A 20,569-nucleotide genomic window follows, 5' to 3' on the forward strand; every position below is an offset into this window, starting at 1 on the left:
GTTGTCTGAGCACTGTACTCAGATTATTGCATGGTGTGCTTTTTCAGTAAAGCTTTTTTTTTAAAATCTGACACAGCAGTTGCATTAAGGAGAAGTTTATCTAAAGTTCCATGCATAACACTTGTATTTTCATCAATATTTATGATGAGTATTTCTGTAAACTGATGTGGCTCTCTGTAAAATCCCTGGATGTTTTGGAACTACTGAATATAACGCGCCAATGTAAACTCAGATTTGTGTATATAAATATGAACTTTATCGAACAAAACATTAATGTATTGTGTAACATGAAGTCCTATGAGTGTCATCTGATGAAGATCATCAAAGGTTAGTGATACATTTTCTCTATTTCTGCTTTTTGTGACTCCTCTCTTTGGCTGGAAAAATGGCTGTGTTTTTCTGTGACTAGGTACTCGCCTAACATAATAGTTTGGTGTGCTTTTGTCGTAAAGCCTTTTTGAAATCGGGCACTGTGGTGGGATCAACAACAAGTTTATCTTTAAAATGGTGTAAAATACTTCTATGTTTGAGGAATTTTAATTAGAGATTTCTGTTGTTTTGAATTTGATGCCCTGCACTTTCACTGGCTGTTGTCATATCGATCCCGTTAGCGGGATCTAAGCCATAAGAAGTTTTTAACTGACTTGCCTAGTTAAATAAAGATTCATTTAAAAAATATGTAGACATCTGGGGTAATGACTCTGAGGTCAAAGGACACTAACTGTTGGATGCTAAACAAAGCAGCAGTTTGTATATCAGGATTTTTTGTGTTGCACAGGGCTTGCAATATTGACCAATGCACATACTATTTATTGCGTTAATAAAGACACCCTCCAGTCTCCTTTTCACCTCATTTCCGTCAGCAAGGGGGAGGCCGATGACATCACATCAGACCTACTCCTTGATTGCCCTAAGCCTTGAATGCCCTACTCCTTGATTGCCCTACTCCTTGAATTCCCTACTCCAAAACTGTGTAAGCCAACTGAGCTAAATCCTGAGCATTTGCTTGGGGAGCTAATGCAAGTCAGGTTACTCATCCTTCGTGTATGGTCCGTTCCCCGAACCACCTCCGTCAGACCAGGCAAGCAGCCAGACACTGTCTGTTCACTAGGAGGAATATTAGATTTGGTAAGTGTTCCTGTTTTTTTCTCCTCTTATCGTGGCCTAAAAATACACTCCCTGTTCATGTGTTCTTGTATGATAATACCACTGTTCCTGCAGCATCAGTAGTGGTCAGGCTGAAAGGCTCCACTCTTGCTCATTTGACCCTCCCTTCCCTGTCTTGGTCATGATGTCAAGGCAGCAGGTAGCCTAGTGGTTAGAGTGTTGGGCCAGTTACCAAGAGGTTGCTAGATCAAATCCCTGAGCTGACAAGGTAAACATCTGTCTTTCTACCCCTGAACAAGGCAGCTAAACCCACTGTTCCTAGGCTGTCATTGTAAATAAGAATTTGTCTTTAACTGACTTTTTCTCACAACTGAAAGTAAAATAATAGTGTCATATTCCCTTGTTTTAACTCTCTTAACCATCCATTTCCCCGGAGACCTTTATTACAATGTATTATAATGGAAGACTCTCCACCGCCTCTCACTAACCTGTCTCTGGAAGGAAATTCTACTTGATAGTATGGGAACCATGAAGTCTAAACTGGATGTTGAGACAGTATTCATTGTATAATGGGACAGTGCAGTAAAACACCAACTCGATACAATGACAGTGATATTACAAGAGTAACAAGGGTCAAAACCAAGTCCACGGTTAAACTAGAAAGACTCAAAACACCATCATTGTGTAGTGAAACCATGAAAAGTAGTTCACCTAAGCTGAGATCTGTGGTTTGGAGGGTGTTTGAACATAAACCCAATGTTTACTGAACTAAAATATAAACGCAACCATTTCAACGATTTTACTAAGTTACAGTTCATAAAAGGAAATCAGTCAATTAAAATAAATTCATTAGGCCCTAATCTATGGATTTCACATGACTGGGCAGGGGCGCAGCCATGGGTGGGCCTGGGCGGGAATAAGTCCACCCACTGGAGGGACAGGCCCACCCACTGGGGTGTCAGAACCTTCCAGTCAGAGTTTTTCCTCACAAAAGGGCTTTATTACAGACAGAAATACTCCTCAGGTTCATCAGTCCAGGTGGCTGGTCTCAGACGATCCCGCAGGTGAAGAAGCCGAATGTAGTGGTCCTGGACTGGTGTGGTTACACGTGGTCTGCGGTTGTGAGGGCGGTTGGACGTACTGCCAAGTTCTCCAAACATGACGGTAGAGAAATTAACATTTAATTATCTCGCAACACTTCTTGTGGACATTCCTGTAGTCAGCATGCCAATTGCAAGCTCCCTCAACTTGAGACATCTGTGGCATTGTGTTGTGTGACAACTGCACATTTTAGAGTGGCCTTTGATTGTCCCCAGCACAAGGTTCACCTGTGTAATGATCATGCTGTTTAATCAGCTTCTTGATATGCCACACCTGTCAGGTGGATGGATTATCTTGGCAAATTAGAAAAGTTTACTAACAGGGAGGAAAACCCATTTGTGAATACCATTTGAGAGAAATAAGCTTTTTGTGCGTATGGAACAATTCGGGGATATTTTATTTCAGCTCATGAAACATAACACCAACATGTTTGCGTTTATATTTTTGTTAAGTGGATACACAGAATGTACACTGCTCAAAATGTTTTACGGAACACTTAAACAACACAATGTAACTCCAAGTCAATCACATTTCTGTGAAATCAAACTGTCCACTTAGGAAACAACACTGATTGACAATAAATGTCACATGCTGTTGTGCAAATGGAATAGACAACAGGTGAAAATTATAGGCAATTAGCAATACACCCCCAATAAAGGAGTGGTTCTGCAGGTGGTGACCACAGACCACTTCTCAGTTCCTAAGCTTCCTGGCTGATGTTTTGGTCACTTTTGAATGCTGGCGGTGCTTTCACTCTAGTGGTAGCATGAGACGGAGTCTACAACCCACACAAGTGGCTCAGGTAGTGCAGCTCATCCAGGATGGCACATCAATGCGAGCTGTGGCAAGAAGGTTTGCTGTGTCTGTCAGCGTAGTGTCCAGAGCATGGAGGCGCTACCAGGAGACAGGCCAGTACATCAGGAGACATGGAGGAGGCCGTTGGAGGGCAACAACCCAGCAGCAGGACCGCTACCTCCGCCTTTGTGCAAGGAGGAGCAGGAGGAGCACTGCCAGAGCCCTGCAAAATGACCTCCAGCAGGCCACAAATGTGCATGTGTCTGCTCAAACGCTCAGAAACAGACTCCATGAGGGTGGTATGAGGGCCCGATGTCCACAGGTGGGGGTTGTGCTTTACAGCCCAACACTGTGCAGGACATTTGGCATATGCCAGAGAACACCAAGATTGGCAAATTCGCCACTGGCGCCCTGTGCTCTTCACAGATGAAAGCAGGTTCACACTGAGCACATGTGACAGACGTGACAGAGTCTGGAGACGCCGTGGAGAACGTTCTGCTGCCTGAAACATCCTCCAGCATGACCGGTTTGGCGGTGGCTCAGTCATGGTGTGGGGTGGCATTTCTTTGGGGGGCCGCACAGCCCTCCATGTGCCCGCCAGAGGTAGCCTGACTGCCATTAGGTCCCGAGATGAGATCTTCAGACCCCTTGTGAGACCATATGCTGGTGCGGTTGGCCGTGGGTTCCTCCAAATGTAAGACAATGCTAGACCTCATGTGGATGGAGTGTGTCAGTAGTTCCTGCAAGAAGAAGGCATTGATGCTATGGACTGGCCCGCCCGTTCCCCAGACCTTAATCCAATTGAGCACATCTGGGACATCATGTCTCGCTCCATCCACCAACGCCACGTTGCACCACAGACTGTCCAGGAGTTGGCGGATGCTTTAGTCCAGGTCTGGGAGGAGATCCCTCAGGAGACCATCCGCCACCTCATCAGGAGCATGCCCAGGCACTGTAGGGAGGTCATACAGGCACGTGGAGGCCCCACACACTACTGAGCCTCATTTTGACTTGTTTTAAGGACATTACATCAAAGTTGGATCAGCCTGTAGTGTGGTTTTCCACTTTAATTTTGAGTGTGACTCCAAATCCAGACCTCCATGGGTTGATACATTTGATTTCCATTGATCATTTTTGTGTGATTTTGTTGTGAGCACATTCAACTATATAAAATAAAGTTTAAAAAAATATATATTCCATTCATTCAGATCTAGGATGTGTTATTTTAGTGTTCCCTTTACTTTTTTTGAGCAGTGTATTTCAAAACACTATGGGAGTACTCTGAAATATCGTAAGAGGTTCTTAATCGTAATACTGGTGTTTTATAGAGAATCTTGTGAAAACCATTGTTTCAGTGGATGTATAAGGCAGGATCAAAACACGAAAAACTCATTCAGATATGTCTTAATTTCTTGTTCTTTTTTTTTTACACTTTTGGATTTTGTGTGTATTGTATTGCTGGATGTGGCTGCACTGCTGGAGCTTGAAACATAATCCTGTGTTAACATCTGTACAACTGTGTACACAACCACTAAACCTTGATTTGATGTTTTGGCAGACTGTGTCTCATACAATCAAATGGTTTTGAAATGCCAATAGTTATAACGTAAATATTGATTTATGATGATTTGCAGACAACATTTTGATTAATATTGTTGTACTTTTCCTAGGGTCGACAATGGCATTTATTATAGGCTACAGTTGCCAGGCCCATTGTGAGATGATAAATTATTATTACAATCAAAATGTTTAGGGCTACTGTATATGTAAGTTATAACAGGGGTAACAAATATAAACGTTGGCTGGGATGTGGTGTCATGTATTGTCATGTTATGTCTTGTCCCTGTGCTTTCTCTTCTCTTCGTTTCCCCCTGCTGGTCGTATTAGGTTACTTTCTCTCTCTCTATCTCTCTCTATCGTTCCGTTCCTGCTCCCAGCTGTTCCTCATTCTCCTAACGACCTCGTTTACTCTCTCACACCTGTCCCCTCTTTTGCCCTCTGATTAAGTCTCTATTTCTCTCTCTGTTTCTGCTTCTGTCCTTGTCGGATTCTTGTTTGCTTTGCCCTTGTCCCGTCCTGTCGTAATCTGCCTCTTCATCAGATGCTGCGTGTGAGCAGGTGTCTCTGTCCTCTACGGCCCGCGCCTACCCGGAGGGACCAGCAGTCTGTTGCCGCTAGCCCTGCTATTCTCCTCTACTACTAGAAGGGGGACTCTCCTGTAAAGATAGAGGATTTATGTTTTCCCTGTTTGGACATTAAAAGACTCTGTTTCTGTTAAATCGCTTTTGGGTCCTCACTCACCTGCATAACATGTGTGAAGGTGCATGCGAACCTGGGTCTCCTGCTTGCCAAAACACTGATTTAGTCCACCTAGCCAATCTTCAGGATGAAATTACTGTGCTGAACATTCCTTGTTACATTCAGCGCATTGGGCCCGATTCAGACTTGAGATAAGAAGACTTAACATGGGTTCAATAAAACATGGATTTAAATGGGAATGGAAACACTTTAGCAAGTAAATCTAAGCAAACAGATCTATTCAATCCTAACACTAAACATCTTTTATATTTAGTATTTTGATCATCGACAAGGTTTAATTTGGACTCCCAAGTGGTGCAGCGGTCTAAGGCACTGCATCTCAGTGCTAGAGGCATCACTACAGACCCTGGTTTGATTCCTGGCTGTATCACAACCGGCTGTGATTGGGAGTCCCATCGGATGGCGCACAATTGGCCCAGCGTTGTTAGGGTTTGGCCGGGTTAGGCTGTCATTGTAAATTAATTTGTTCTTCACTGACGTGCCTGGTTAAATATATAAAATAATAATTTGAGCAATTTATTTTGCCATAGTAATGACTGATGCCAGTGCGTCACTGGCAGGAATCATCCAATTGTCTGTGGTATTGAGTTTTCGCGCAGAGAGTGAATCGAAGTGAGGTTAGGTACGGACAATGAAGATAGCACCAGGCTGTATGAATTGTCTCCGAAAAAATCCCCTGGTAAGCTACCATCGGCTGCCCAAGGACCAACAACTTGTGGCTCCATGTCCTGAAGAGGAAGGATGTGCCAGCTCGAGCTACAGGATGGATGTGCAGACAGCACTTTGCGGAGGCAGACTTCGCGATGAAGGGCACTTTTGATGTGGCAACCGGGAGATTCGTTATGGAAAAGAGTCATAGGCCTACATTGAAGCCCTCTTCTTGCACATCCGTTTTACATTTTGAGGGTTATGGTGTAGGGGTTACCGACCAACCATCATCAACATCGCTGACTTCCGAGTCAAGCAAAAGCGACTGAACGGATAAAGGCGTCTGCTAAATGGCATATATTATTAAAAGTCTACGTTTGACTCTGCCAACAAGCTGTCCAGTGTAGTTACCATTCCTTTCCAATAGATGGAAGCCAAAGCTAATTGAAGTCACTACTCTAGTGACGGGGACACAGGATTAGTGCAGGTTGTAAGTAGTTTTATCTTCAAAGCAAGTTTATCTGGTTACACTTGAACCTGTTGTTATAGTGGACAAGCTAACTAATTGTCAGGGATTTCCTCCTCTTCTTCCGAAGAGGACAGGCGAAAAGGATCAGAGGACCAATATGCGGCATGGTAAGTGTCCATGGTTCTTTTAATACGTAAATGTACACATGAACACTACAAAACAATAAACATGGAAAACCTAAACAGTCCTATCTGGTGCAAAGACAGAGACAGGAACAATCATCCACAAACACACAGTGAAACCCAGGCTACCTAAGTATGATTCTCAATCAGAGACAACTAATGACACCTGCCTCTGATTGAGAACCATACTAGGCCGAAACATAGAAATACCCCAAAACATAGAAAAACAAACATAGCCTGCCCACCCAACTCACGCCCTGACCATACTAAGTAATGACAAAACAAAGGAAATAAAGGTCAGAACGTGACACTAATACTATTTTTACATAAGGCGCAGGCATTAGGTCTATGTCTTGAGAAAAATTACAGCAGGCTAGATTTACTAAAGGAACTGGTTTTATTCAAACTCAAACCCTATGAAAAAGCCTTTGCTTCTGGGTATGCGCGCCTTATGGAAGAAATGACAAACGCAGGGATGAGACGCCACACACCTTGTCCAATTCTCCCTTGTGCCCATAGGGCGAACTGATAAACTGCCAGGCTACAGTATATGCTCTGCAAACAAAATCATAAGAAAAGTTAGTCTGATACCGAAAATAAATCACTATGTATTTATAACGAGCACGCCCCATTATTGGTTAGAATGAGATTTCATGAATCATAACACTGTCTGCGATTCGAACTCCAGTCATCTAATCTAAAAGTAAATGTGTTTCCATCACGCCAAATAGAGCTGGTGATAAACACTGATTATGTATATTGAGCTCCTACCCACTACTGATATTAACCTTAAACAATTTATAATCAAGCAAAAGGTCACAAATATTTGAACTGGCATATCGGCTGCTGATTGGTCGAGTAAGCTCCTCTGCCAGGAAGTCCTTCATAAGGATTAGTGACACGTCCAATAAATAAATTGCCATCCAGACAGATTGACAGGAACCTCTGACTGGATGTAATACAGCCACCATCTGCTGGGATTTTGTGCTGTATCACCACCATCTCTCTAAAACACACACTCATACTCTAGCCATTATCTGGCATTATTCCCACACCAATTTGTGTTTGGCTAGGCCGACCCTCTAGCTGATGTGTTTCAGGCGGCATGTCTGTGTTGTTACTCCTATGAGAACAAAACTCTTTGATCTGGGGAATTGATCGGCTCAAACATGAACGGCTTCAGTAGGTTTATTGGCTCCCTAACTAACATGATTTCATTCTCTGTAATAAACTCATTCTCAGACTCGGAGCTACTCGGTAAATTCAGCCGTTTTTGGGAGTTCAAAAATGTTCTCTCCTGCCAGTGATGCAACAATGCAAATATAGCAATTTACAGTGACAGTTAGCTGCCGTTCTAAAACCTAGTGTTTCTATTCCTCTTTAAGGTTACATTTTTTTTATTTTATCCATGTTAAATCATCTCAAATCTCATTAGATTTTTTTTCAGACAGATTAGAAGCAGGAGAAAGTGGGCTGTTACGGTGACCATATTACGACACCGCCGGTCACGAGTCATGATGGCAGTCAAATTCCATGTGACCGACTAGTCACGGTAATTAGGCTTCTCCAAGCTCTGATGCTGATGATGGTCATTAGTAGCCTACCAAACTTGCTAACTGCCTGGTACTCTGCACTCTATTGTCCCTCTAATCACTCTGACATCAGTGCAAATGTGTTCAAAAATCGAATCAAACACTTGAGCTCATGTTGCACAACATTTCTATAGGCTATACAATTGAGTGAGACAAAAGAGTGATGGCCTTGTCATGACTATCCCCTGGGTGAGGATCATGGGTGCCAGATTAGCCCAAACCCCTCTCTCCCATAGGAGAGGGGGAAGTTGGTCCGGTTTTATGACTTAACAACCAGATCGTAAATACCTTGCAGAAACTCTCCCTTTGGCTCTGCAGTATGGAGTAAAACATCCTTTGCGTGTAGAGCGAGACTCTTGCTAAAAACTCCAACATCAAAATATTGGACTTTGGAACATTAGTTTTGAAATCCAAACATTTGGAATGGTCAGGGGGTATTTAAAGAACCATCCTGTCAAACGTTAGTTATTTAGTTATAGATATTACAAAATAATCATCTCTGAATCTCACATTCTAGTAATCAGGTTTGCATCTAATTGTTGTATGAAATAAATTATTAGATATGAGAATACTTTTGAAAATATAACAATGTGATTTTAGCCTTCTGAATGAGAATTGTTTTTCATATAGACTTTTGCTCAGTCAGTAACCACGCCCAAGTGGGCACAGACATTGAGCCACTGTGATGGAACCGCCCTCCAAGGCGAGTGTTTTTAAAAGGAATCGCTGAAGGATGAACATTAGACCAAAACATGCCGGGTTGCTGCCGGTGTGTAAAGTGTTCCTAGCTGTACCCTGAATAATCAACCATTGAGACCAGTCTATGTGCAACGCAAGCTGAATACGTGACAAATGGTTTAAAAACTACAAGACCAGAAAATGGTAAGACCCTCTGAAACTCTCGACGGGTGAAGAAGTTGAAGACGAGACTACACATTCACAGTCTGCAGCTGCATATGTCAAATAATCTAGGAAACTTGACCAGACATTGTGACCTCTGGTGGACAAACCAGAGTCTTACATCCCTCAAACTAATCGCCATAGACAGACGAGTGGTTTCAACAGAGAGACGACAGAGAAAGACATCTAAGTGTAAATGTATGTTGAATTTCTAAATCCGAATGAGCGGTTGTTAGGGTGCTAAATATCCATTATTTACGATGAGCGTATTTTCCAAATGAATGTATGATAAGTCCACTCTCTTTGTCTCTCCCGCTCTTTCTGTCCCCCACCCCGTTCATTGTGTAATCAAACAGTCATGTTTTTGTTGTCCACTAGGGACTTCTCATTGCCTTATGTTAGTAATCAATAATCTATACAGTGTGTGTGTTTATGTATTTCTGTGTGATTAGTTAGTTAGTTAGTAAATAAATAATTAAGCCAATCTGTGTATCTCTGAATTATCACTTAGGCTAGTGTTTCTGCAGATTCACAAAGTCCACAACATGAAGCTGATGAGGTAATAACACATTAATAAGTGACTTATCTATAGATGTGAATATATCTTATAAGAGTTTCATTCGGGAGATAGTAACTTGTTAAATACATTTTCCCGTGGTGCCCCAAGTTACTAATGAGTTAATTGTGACACGATTAATTGAATCATGTGATAATTTAACATAGTTAATTGATTTGATAAAATAACAGTATAATAGTCACGTCTAGGCAGCCTCTATTAAAAAAAGGATGATCTCATCAGCTTTCTATAGACTATGCCTACTATATTTATTTATCAACCTTCGTAATATTAAGCACATTCATTATAGCCTACCTGGCTGGCATGAAAATGAACCACGGGAAAGGCGTCCTCCATTCACAATTTAAGTGCATAGATGACATGTTTTTTCATGCTGCCCGTTCTGAGACAGGTGCATGATAATGGTCCATTCTAAATCAAAACAAATTTCACAAACATATTATTTAGTATATGTAAAGACAAGATTAAATCATGAATATTGTGATAGTTGACAATATTAGCCTGAATGATATATTTACGTTTAAGGCAAACAGTGCATGCTTTTTTTTGGGGGGGGGGGGGGACTTTTTCAAATCATAGTTACACAGCTCATGTAACCTACCCCATAGGCCTATATGTTTTGATAAGGTTTGTATCACAACTAAAGTGGGCAAATAACTTCTTTAAATGAAGCACATCCATCCACTTTACAAGGGGTTTAGAGCCCAACTGACAATATATACGCAGCGCCGTTAAGTTCAAGTTTAGGGAAGATCATTTTCACCTTTGTAATAAAAGCATTACATGCATAATCACATTTGTGGTCACTTTTGAGAATGGTGTTTTACTGCTAATGGAACATTTGCGCTTCTAGCCTACTGCCGTGTGCGCATTGCTGCGCCTATAATGGGAAGATATAGCCTACAGTAATGGTTTATCAATATTTTAAGCTAAACATTCTCATCTGTTGTGTCAGGCTCATTGCTTAAAAAAGGTTTATTGATGCCAGTGGTTGTACTAATTTGGGATCTATCGTATCCCACAACTGTCCCAGACTATGTTAGGAATATTTCATTCTCGCACAGAATAGGTAAACTTTTGCACTATGGGGGATAGTGAATTGGCATAGGCTTGTGCTTTTGGTGTTCATTAGGCCTACTCATCTTGTTGGCTGACGAAAAGTAAACGTGGACAGTTTGAATGGTGTAAAGTACTTAGGTAAAAATATTTAGTTGTTTTTTGTAGGGTTATTGTACTTTATTATTTAAACTTTTGACAACTTTTACTTTACTACATTCCTAAAGAAAATAATGTACATTTTACTCCATACATTTCCCCTGACACCCAAAAGTAATTGTTACATTTTGAATGCTTAGCGAACAGGAACATGGTCCAATTCATGCACATATCAAGAGAACATCCCTGGTCACCCCTACTACCTCTGATCTGGCTGACTCACAAAAACACAAATGCTTTGTTTGTAAATTATGTTGTACTGCAATCCATAATTTAACAAACAAGAACATTGTGACATCTGGTTTATTTAATATAAGCTATTTGAAATTATTCATACTTATACTTTTGATACTTAAGTATATTTTTGCAGTTACATTTACTTTTGATAGGAAAGAGCTCATCAAACACCCAATGAGTATATTTAAAACGAAATACTTTCACTCAAGCAGTATTTTACTGGGTGACTTTCACTTTTACTTGACTCATTTCTATTAATTAAGGTATCTTTACTTTTACTCAAGTATGGCAACTGGGTACTTTTTCCACCACTAGACAGTTCTTCCAATATCTTCAGTATGCGCCTCGGAATTAGATAAGGACACGTGCAGTTGCGTCCCCCGATGTGTCTGTCTTCAATTGTAGCCTTGAGAAACACTCAATCACGTGACTGAGAGACATGGGAGTGAGAGGCAAGGAGTGGGGAGAAGGGAATTATAATGATAAAATTCAGCCCAAGGGCATTACGGCTACTGGCCGCAAAAGGAACGTTTTTTTTTAGAGGGATTATTTGGCCTCATAAAGGGGATGCAGCCTGGAAATTCGAGGCATTTTCAAGTGCTTGTCAATAATAGAAATGAATGCCACGGAATTCGAAGCAAATCTTGTTTGCTAAATTAACTAGTGTAGCCCACAGCCATCAGGGCCTAACATAAGGATAACTCAAGAGTACGCTATTCTGTTCTTCTGAAATAGACTACATTTTCTTCATGTTTTTTAGACCTGTCAAAAATAAATAATGGATTTATTGTGATAGTGTAGAATATTTTACATGGATCTATTAGACTTTTTAAAAGGATGTTCCCAAGGTCTGCGTCAGTGGCTTGTATATGCCTGGTAGACAGGAGACGCTAAATGTGATTATGTCAATTCAGCCGTGAGACTGCCAGTTATTTGCTTGACAATCGCCACCTGACAAAATTTCATGACCACCACAGCCATAATTTAACTCCCAACTTTTGGGGCAGTAAGATGGTAAATTTATTTAGAAATTTACCCACTCAACCACACAGCCATGTGAGGAATTTGGGCCCCATATCAGAAGACAAATATGAGATTAAAGGATAAATGTGACCTTCAAACATTTTGCTGCCATATTGTTCAGAATTCCCCCAGGTGGAAAAGGGGCATTGGTATCAGGTGTGCCCTCTTGCAAACTCTATAGTCAAGAATAAAAACAGGCACGTTTGCGGGCGCCTCCCCTATATTTAGGTCCTTCACCAACTAAGACAGGAAAGAGCTCATCAAACACCCAGGTGAAACTCTAAAGCCAAAAAGTTTGTGTCAATAACAATGTAAATACCATTTGCCATTACATTGAAGAAGGAAACAGAAAAGGAATTCAGTCGACAAGAACGTTTGTTTTGTGTAACATTTTAGCTGCTAACAGTCAATGATAATCCAAATCAAACAGCCATTTTGAATAATTGATCCATTTTCTTGATGTTACATGTAGTTGTAAATTGGCACAATGTCAATGTTTGCACCTTTCGTGCACTTGTTTTTTATGCAAATGAAGGTCTGTTTTTCAGTTAATAATGCTGGTTTGTTAGCCTTCTAGTTTTATGAGCTTGATATAGTGTTCAATGGTTGCCCCACATACTAGAGTGCATGACCAAAAGTATGTGGACACCCGCTCGTTGAATATCTCATTCCAAAATCATGGGCATTAATATGGAGTTGGTCCCCCCTTTGCGGCTATAACAGCTTCCACTCTTCTGGGTAGGCTTTCCACTAGATGTAGGAACATTGCTGCAGGGACATGCTTCCATTCAACCACAGACTGCATTCCGATTCATCCCAAATGTGAGGGGGTTGAGGTCAGGGCCCTGTGCAGGCCAGTCAAGTTCTTCCACACTGACCTAGACAAACCATATCTGTATGGACCTCACTTTGTGCACAGGGGAATTATCATGCTGAAACAGGGCCTTACCCAAACTGTTGCCACAAAGTTGGAAGCACAGACTCGTCTAGAATGTCATTGTATGCTGTACCGTTAAGATTTCCCTTCACTGGAACTAAGGGGCCTAGCCTGAACCATGAAACGCTACCTGCCCCAATGCACTATGCAGCGTTCTCCAGGCATCCGCCAAACCCAGATTCATCCGTCGGACTGCCAGATGAAGTGTGATTCATCACGCCAGAGAACGTGTTTCCACTGCTCCAGAGTCCAATGGTGGTGAGCTTTACACCACTTCAGCTGACGCTTGGTATTACACATGGTGATATTAGGCTTGTGTGCAGCTGCTCGGCCATGGAAACTAATTTAATGATGCTGCCGACAAACAGTTCTTGTGCTGACGTTGCTTCCAGAGGCAGTTTGGAACTCGGTAGTGAGTGTTGCAACTGAGGACAGACAATGTTTACACGCTGCGTGCTTCAGCACTCGACGGTCCCATTCTGTGAGCTTGTTTTGCCTATCACTTCGCGTCTGAGCCGTTGTTGCTCCTAGACGTTTCCACTTCACAATAACAGCACTTACAGTTGACCGGGGCAACTCTAGCAGGGCTTTTTCCACATTTTGTGGATTTAATGGATTCAATGGATTCAATAAAAATGTTTCCTCATCTCCACACAATACCCCATAATGACAAAGCAAAAACAGGTTTTTAGAAATACCTTATTTACATAAGTATTCAGACCCTTTGCTCTGAGACTCGAAATTGAGCTCAGATGCATCCTGTTTCCATTGACCATCCTTGAGATGTTTCTACAACTTGATTGGAGTCCACCTGTGGTAAATTAAATTGAATTGGACATGATTTGGAAAGGCACACACCTGTCTATAGAAGGTCCCACAGTTGACACTGCATGTCAGAGCAAAAACCACGCCATCAGGTCAAAGGAATTGTCTGTAGAGCTCCGCCAGAATTGTGTCGAGGCACAGATCTGGGGAAGGGTCATTGGAGGTCCCCAAGAACACAGTGGCCTCCATCATACTTAAATGGGAAAATGTTGGAACCACCAAGACTCTTCTTAGTCCTTTGACTCATACAATCACGTATTTGTGATCATTGTTGAGTGGTCCCTGCAGCGTATGATCTCAAATACGTGATTGGAACAGTATCAACAGAACGTACGACGCAACAAACGGGTCTAAACACCATCGTTTTCTGAACAGCATCTAAATATTTTTTTGGTACTGATGGAAAATATAGGTCTTAAACTTTATTTCTGAATTGTACCTTTTATTGTAAAAGATAAATGCGAACTTCATCATCCAAGCTTCACACGGAACACATCCACAGCCAAACTCATTCCATAAACCAGTCTAAATAATATGTTGCGCTGACAACAAACAAAACATAAGTTAGCAATGTAACAGCTAGACTAGTTCACAATGTACCACATCTGGTGGGCACAAGAGACTAATGTAATGCTGTTTAGAAAATAAATTAGTGTCAGCTAAGCTAACAGCAGCTAAATTCTTTATAACGGCAGCCATGTTGGTTTACATTTGACAAGCGAAAATTCCCTAATCCCAGAATGCAATTCACTATAAAAACAGATGACTGCGCTCATTGCCTGAAAAATATTAACTTAGTTTAGCCACTTTCCAGCATATTACAAATCATTGATGTACTTGTTACAGTGTATACAAAAACCGGAGCACATGACTTGACAAGTCGTTTACCGTTTTTGACAATCACAAAGCAAATAAAATGTTTTCACCTCAGAGATCATCATATCAAATACAAGCCTTATCTTGTTCTTTTGTATTTTGTATTCATTAAATCATTATGGATACATACCACGCTGCATTTTGGGCCGATCCTTGCTACTCCTCGTCAGAAGAGGAGGACAAAAACCCTTACAGAAACACCCAACACCAAAGGACCAAGCAGCGTGGTAACGGGCAGCAGCAGCGAGATCAGGACTCCTGGACATGGGAGGAGATTCTGGACGGCAAGGGACCCTGGGCACAGGCTGGGGAATATCGCCGCCCCAAGGCAGAGCTGGAGGCAGCGAAAGCTGAGAGGCGGTGGTATGAGGCAGCACGGCAGCGCGGCTGGAAGCCCGAGAGGCAGCCCCAAAAATTTCTTGGGGGATGCACACGGGGAGTGTTGGGAAGTCATGTAGGAGACATGCGCCAACTCCCCATGCTTACAGTAGAGAGAGAGGGACCGGGCAGGCACCGTGTTATGCCGTGAGGCGCACGATGTCCCCAGTGAGCATACATAGCTCGGTGCGGTACATTGCAGCGCCTCGTATCGGCTGGGCTAGAGTGGGCATCGAGACAGGTGCCATGTAGCCGCCTCAGCGCATCTGGTCTCCAGTGCGTCTCCTCGGGCCAGGGTACATGGCACCAGCCTTACGCATGGTGTCCCCGGTTCGCCAGCACAGCCCAGTGCGGGCTATTCCAACTCGCCGCACTGGCCTGGCTACGGGGAGCATTCAACCAGGTAAGGTTGGGCAGGCTCGGTGCTCGAGACCTCCAGTGAGCCTTCACGGTCCGGTCTATCTCCTCCCTACAGGTGCTCCCGCCTATCCAGTGCTGCAAGAGCCTTCCTCCTGCCCAGTGCTGCCGGAGTCTCCCACCTGTCCGGCGCTGCCGGAGACTCCCGCCACTCTGGCGCTGCCGGAGTCTCCAGCCTTTCCGGCGCTGCCGGAGTCTCCCGCCATTCCGACGCTGCCGGAGTCTCCCGCCACTCTGGCGCTGCCGGAGTCGTCCTTCACTCCGGCGCTGCCGGAGTCGTCCTTCACGCTGGCGCTGCAGGAATCTCCCGCCTGTCCGGCGCTGCCGGAGTCTCCCGCCTGTCTGGCACTGCCGGAATCTCCCGTCCATTCGGGACCCATTGCTAGGGTCCCCAGTCCGAGGTCGGCGGCGAGGGTTCCCGCTCGAAAGAGGCCACGGAGGCGGTTGAGGAGGCGGACAAAGACTATGGTGGAGTGGGGTCCACGTCCAGCGCCAGAGCCGCCACCGCGGACAGACACCCACCCAGACCCTCCCCTATAGGTTAAAGTTTTGCGGCCGGAATCCGCACCATTGGTGGGGGTACTGTCACGTTCTGACCTTAGTTCCTTTGTTATGTCTTTGTTTTGATATGGTCAGGGCGTTAGTTGGGTGGGTTGTCTATGTTCGTTTTCTATGTTGTGTTTTTGCGTTTGGCCTGGTATGGTTCTCAATCAGAGGCAGGTGTCGTTAGTTGTCTCTGATTGAGAATCATACTTAGGTAGCCTTTTCCCACTTGTGTTTCGTGGGTGTTTATTTTTTTGTTTCAGTGTTTGCACCATTCGGGTCTGTTTCGGTTTTCATTTTTGATTCTCTTGTTCTTTTATATTTTGTATTCATTAAATCATTAAATGATTATGGATACATACCACGCTGCATTTTGGTCCGATCCTTTGCTACTCCTCATCAGAAGAGGAGGACGAAAATCCTTACAAACACGATATACAGAAAATAAGCCACTTACTTTGATAGGAACGAACACATGTCCAAAGTCCAATTTGTAAGTCAAACAACCACGAAGGCAATGCGAGCCCCAGCCAGAAAATGTGCTGTCAGAAAACGTTTGTGCAAGGCCTGTTCTGACCAGAGATGCACAATGTCTTCATCCTTGATCTGGGGAAACACTAGGGAAGTGCTTGGGCTCACATTGAAGAGAGAAGTTTGTCCGCTCAGTAAAGCCACAAACATAAATTGTCCACAAAGTGAAATGGGCTACGTCATATGCAAATTAACGAGGAGGTGGAACACACCTCAATCCAAACTGTTGTTAGAAAATAAAACTTGTTAGAAAATAATTAGAAATTGACAAGTTGAAACATAGCCTATTGATAATTTGCAGGCAGCGCGCCTTGGTTTGATGGCTGTGCGGGTAACTGTCGTGTTAAGTAACAATCACATTTTGGAACAGTGAGAGCATTCCGACATCACGCGCATGAAAAAACTCACGCTGGGGCGACGGTTAGAGATATTTGAAACTCGCACATGAAAAGGCTAGAGCTGGCCGCCCGGCCAAACTGAGCAATCGGGGGAGAAGGACCTTGGTCAGCAAGGTGACCAAGAACCCGATGATCACTCTGATAGAGCTCCGGAGTTCCTCTGTGGAGATGGGAGAAACTTCCAGAAGGACAACCATCTCTGTAGCACTCCACAAATCGGGCCTTTATGGTAGAGTGGCCAGACGGAAGCCAATCCTCAGTAAAAGGCACATGACAGCCCGCTTGGAGTGTTCTGATGAAACCAAGATTGAACTCTTTGGCCTGAATGCCAATCGTCACGTCTGGAGGAAACCTGGCACCATGTTTTTCAGAGGCAGCACTATTACACTAGTCAGGATCAAGGGAAAGCAGTACGGATCAAAGTACAGAGAGATCGTTTTATGAAAACCTGTTCCAGAGCGCTCAGGACCTCAGACTGGGGAGAAGGTTCACCTTCCAACGGGACAACGACCCTAAGAACACGGCCAAGACGACGCAGGAGTGGCTTCGGGACAAGTCTCTGAATGTTGTTGAGTGGCCCTGTCAGAGCACAAACTTTAACCCGATCAAACATCTCTGGAGAGACCTGAAAATAGCTGACAGAACAAGAGAGGATCTGTAGAGAATAATGGGAGAAACTCCCCAAATACAGGTGTGCCAAGCTTGTAGCGTCATACCCAAGAAGATTCTAGGCTGTAATCGCTGCCAAAGGTGCTTCATCAAAGTACTGAGTAAAGGGTCTGAATACTTCCACGTATGTAAATGTGATATTTCAGTTGTACATTTTTTTTTTTACATCTAAAAAAACTATTTTTTTGCGTTGTCATTATGGGGTATGGTGTGTAGATTGACGAGGGGAAAAAAACGATTTAATCCATTTTAGAATGTCCTCGGATGGGGCCACAGTGTCTCCTGACCCCTCTTGTCTCAGCCTCCAGTATTTATGCTGCAGTAGTTTATGTGTCGGGGGGCTAGGGTCAGTTTGTTGTATCTGGAGTACTTCTCCTGTCCTATTCGGTGTCCTGTGTGAATTCAAGTGTGCTCTCTCCAATTCTCTCTTTCTCTCTTTCTTTCTCTCTCTCGGAGGACCTGAGCCCTAGGACCATGCCTCAGGACTACCTGACATGATGACTCCTTGCTGTCCCCAGCCCACCTGGCCGTGCTGCTGCTCCATTTTCAACTGTTCTGCCTTATTATTATTGGACCATGCTGGTCATTTATGAACATTTGAACATCTTGGCCATGTTCTGCTATAATCTCCACCCGGCACAGCCAGAAGAGGACTGGCCACCCCACATAGCCTGGTTCCTCTCTAGGTTTCTTCCTAGGTTTTGGCCTTTATAGGGAGTTTTTCCTAGCCACCGTGCTTCTACACCTGCATTTCTTGCTGTTTGGGGTTTTAGGCTGGGTTTCTGTACAGCACTTTGACATATCAGCTGATGTACGAAGGGCTATATAAATCCATTTGATTTGATTTGAATAAGGCTGTAACGTAACAATATGTGGAAAAAGTCAAGGGGTCTGAATACTTTCTGAATGCACTGTATAGTATATATGTTACAGTAAATAGCCACTGCCAATTTCGTCTGCTCTAGCCTACCACACCACATGTTATTGAATTGCACTTTTGACATTCATGTATATACATTTGTCATAATTCTATTGATATATTTAATTATTGTATATATATTCATATGGCAATTTATTAATTTTAAAGCAGTTCATAACTTAATGATATAATAATAGTCATGTTTGTCTCCCTTCAGAAAAACATAGATGCTAATTAACCCACATGCTGGCCAATCCTAACCAAAGATAATCAAGACCAGGATGACAGACTAATGCCAACTGAACTGTCGACTGTCAATCATATCATTGAACTGTACTGTGATTCAATCAATCATCAGTCAATCAAATGTATTTATTTATATAGCCCTTTTTACATCTGCCGATGTCACAAAGTGCTGTACAGAAACCCAGCCTAAAACCCCAAACAGCAAGCAATGCGGATGTAGAAGCATGATGGCTAGGAAAAACTCCCTAGAAAGGTAGGAACCTAGGAAGAAACCTAGAGAGGAACCAGGCTCTGAGGGGTGGCCAGTGTAACCAGGAGGAGAGGCCTCATTTTGGGCTCCTGAGTCTAAGCGGTCTAAGGCACTGCATCTCAGTACTAGAGGCATCACTACATACTGTGGTTCAATTCCAGGCTGTATCGCAACAGGCCGTGATTGGGAGTCCCATACGGCGGCGCACAATTGGCCCAGCGTCGTCTGGGTTAGGGTTTGGCCGGTGTAGGCCATCATTGTAAATAAGAATTTATTCTTAACTGACTTGCCTAGTTAAATAAAAGTTTAAAAAATACAATTTAAAGCAGTAAATTCATCAGGCTTAAGCCATGTTTCAGTCAGGCCAATCACATCAAGATTATGATCAGTGATTAGATCATTGACTACAACTGCCTTGGAAGTGAGAGATCTAACATTAAGTAGCCCTATTTTGAGATGTGAGATATCACAATCTCTTTCAATAATGACAGGAATGGAGGAGGTCTTTATTCCAGTGAGATTGCTAAAGCGAGCGCCGCCATGTTTAGTTTTGCCCAACCTAGATCGAGGCACAGACAATGTCACAATGGGGGATGGCTGAGCTGACTCCACTAAACTGGCAGAACAGCCTGCTGCCTGGCCTGCACCCTATCTCATTGTGGAGCTAGAGGAGTTAGAGCCCTGTCTATGTTCATAGATAAGATGAGAGCACCCCTCCAGCTAGGAATTAGTCCGTCACTCATCAGCAGGCCAGGCTGGGTCCTGTTTGTGGGTGAGTCTCAGAAAGCGGGCCAGTTATCTACAAATTCTATCTTTTGGGATGGACAGAAAACAGTTTTCAACCAGCGATTGAGTTGTGAGACTCTGCTGTAGAACTCATCACTCCCCCTAACTGGGAGGGGGCCAGAGACTCTGCTGTATAGCTCATCACTCCCCCTAACTGAGAGGGGGTCAGAGACAATTACTCGATGCCGACACATCTTTGTAGCTGATTTACACGCTGAATCTATGTTGCACTTGGTGACCTCTGACTGTTTCATCCTAACATCGTTGGTGCCGACATGGATAACAATATCCCTATACTCTCTACACTCACCAATTTTAGCCTCAGCCAGCAGCATCTTCAGATTAGCCTTTATGTAGGTAGCCCTGATCCTGGTAAACAGTGTATGATCGCTGGATGATTTGTTTTAAGTCTAATACTGCAGGTAATGGAGTCGCCAATGACTAGGGTTTTCAATTTGTCAGAGCTAATGGTGGGAGGCTTCGGCGCTCAGACCCCGTAACGGGTGGAGGAGACCAGAGAAGACTTGGCTTCTAACTACGACTCGTTGCTTAATGGGGAGAACCGGTTGAAAGTTTCTTGGCTGAATGAGCGACACCGGTTGAGCATTCCAACAGCATTTCCCTCCAGA

The sequence above is a fragment of the Oncorhynchus nerka genome, linkage group LG23 (assembly GCF_034236695.1).
Source record: "Oncorhynchus nerka isolate Pitt River linkage group LG23, Oner_Uvic_2.0, whole genome shotgun sequence".
In the NCBI taxonomy this organism is placed as follows: Eukaryota; Metazoa; Chordata; class Actinopteri; order Salmoniformes; family Salmonidae; genus Oncorhynchus; species Oncorhynchus nerka.